The following is a 2,312-nucleotide window of genomic DNA, read 5'->3' on the forward strand; positions in this document are numbered from 1 at the left end:
GTGTGTGTGTGTCTCGTCCCGTCTGGTGTGCGTGTGTGTCTCGTGTGGTGTGTGTGACTTCTCTGGTGTGTTTGTGTGTCTCATCTGGTGTGTGTGTGTTTGTGTGTGTGTGTCTCGTCCCGTCAGGGGTGTGTGTATGTGTGTGTCTCATCTGGTGTGTGTGTCTTCTCTGGTGTGTGTGTCTCGTCTGGTCTGTGTGTCTTCTCTGGTGTGTGTGTGTGTGTGTGTCTCGTCTGGTGTGTGTGTCTTCTCTCGTGTGTGTGTCTCGTCTGGTGTGTGTGTCTTCTCTTGTGTGTGTTTGTGTGTCTTGTGCCGTCTGGTGTGCGTGTATGTGTGTGTCTCGTCTGGTGTGTGTGTCTTCTCTGGTGTGTGTGTGTGTGTCTCGTCCCGTCTGGTGTGCGTGTGTGTCTCGTGTGGTGTGTGTGACTTCTCTGGTGTGTGTGTGTGTGTCTCATCTGGTGTGTGTGTGTTTGTGTGTGTGTGTCTCGTCCCGTCAGGGGTGTGTGTATGTGTGTGTCTCATCTGGTGTGTGTGTCTTCTCTGTTGTGTGTGTCTCGTCTGGTGTGTGTGTCTTCTCTGGTGTGTGTGTGTGTGTGTGTGTCTCGTCCCGTCTGGTGTGCGTGTGTCTCGTGTGGTGTGTGTGACTTCTCTGGTGTGTGTGTGTGTCTCATCTGGTGTGTGTGTGTTTGTGTGTGTGTGTGTCTCGTCCCGTCAGGGGTGTGTGTATGTGTGTGTCTCATCTGGTGTGTGTGTCTTCTCTGGTGTGTGTGTCTCGTCTGGTGTGTGTGTCTTCTCTGGTGTGTGTGTGTGTGTGTGTCTCGTCTGGTGTGTGTGTCTTCTCTGGTGTGTGTGTGTGTGTGTGTCTCATCTGGTGTGTGTGTCTTCTCTGGTGTGTGTGTGTGTGTGTCTCATCTGGTGTGTGTGTGTTTGTGTGTGTGTGTCTCGTCCCGTCAGGGGTGTGTGTATGTGTGTGTCTCGTCTGGTGTGTGTGTCTTCTCTGGTGTGTGTGTCTCGTCTGGTGTGTGTGTCTTCTCTGGTGTTTGTGTGTGTGTGTGTGTGTGTCTCGTCTGGTGTGTGTGTCTTCTCTGGTGTGTGTGTCTCGTCTGGTGTGTGTGTCTTCTCTGGTGTGTTTGTGTGTGTGTCTCATCTGGTGTGTGTGTCTTCTCTGGTGTGTTTGTGTGTGTGTCTCATCTGGTGTGTGTGTCTTCTCTGGTGTGTGTGTCTTCTCTGGTGTGTTTGTGTGTGTGTCTCATCTGGTGTGTGTGTCTTCTCTGGTGTGTTTGTGTGTGTGTCTCATCTGGTGTGTGTGTGTCTTCTCTGGTGTGTGTGTCTTCTCTGGTGTGTTTGTGTGTGTGTCTCATCTGGTGTGTGTGTCTTCTCTGGTGTGTTTGTGTGTGTGTCTCATCTGGTGTGTGTGTCTTCTCTGGTGTGTGTGTCTCGTCTGGTGTGTGTGTCTTCTCTGGTGTGTGTGTGTCTCGTCTGGTGTGTGTGTCTTCTCTGGTGTGTGTATGTGTGTGTCTCGTCTGGTTTGTGTCTCTTCTCTGGTGTGTGTGTGTTTGTGTGTGTATCTCATCTGGTGTGTGTGTCTTCTCTGGTGTGTGTGTCTCGTCTGGTGTGTGTGTCTTCTCTGGTGTGTGTGTGTGTGTGTGTGTGTCTCATCTGGTGCGTGTGTCTTCTCTGGTGTATGTGTGTGTCTCATCTGGTGTGTGTGTGTTTGTGTGTGTGTGTCTCGTCCCGTCAGGGGTGTGTGTATGTGTGTGTCTCGTCTGGTGTGTGTGTCTTCTCTGGTGTGTGTGTGTGTGTCTCGTCTGGTGTGTGTGTCTTCTCTGGTGTGTGTATGTGTGTGTCTCGTCTGGTGTGTGTCTCTTCTGGTACCAGTCTGATCTCTGGTTTCAGATGTTTTGTCGTGTTTCTGCTGTTAGATGTGTATCTATGTCTGCTCACTCAGATGACATCACTTGCAGTGAGAGATGTTGCTCCTGACAGAAGATCTTATTATAATCTCACTGTTGAGTCAGACAGACAGATGACCCAGATTGCATTTCACTCCGGTGTTTGTGCAGGACATGATAAAGTTCTCGTTTCCGTATTCATTTCCACATCATATCTGTTACCTGCGTGTGCGTGATTGACAGCTGAATAGAGCGCATCTGGTTACCTGGAGAGCAACACGACACCTACAGCTCTTGATTCAGACCAGATGATGACCGGCTCCGGTCTACACAAGAATGACCTCCAATCTCCTGATAGATGTGTGAGAGGACAGCACACCTGTGGTGATGTTGTGTGATATGAGATCTGAGGCGATAGAG

This window comes from Triplophysa dalaica, chromosome 16 (genome assembly GCF_015846415.1).
Source record: "Triplophysa dalaica isolate WHDGS20190420 chromosome 16, ASM1584641v1, whole genome shotgun sequence".
NCBI classification, from domain to species: Eukaryota; Metazoa; Chordata; class Actinopteri; order Cypriniformes; family Nemacheilidae; genus Triplophysa; species Triplophysa dalaica.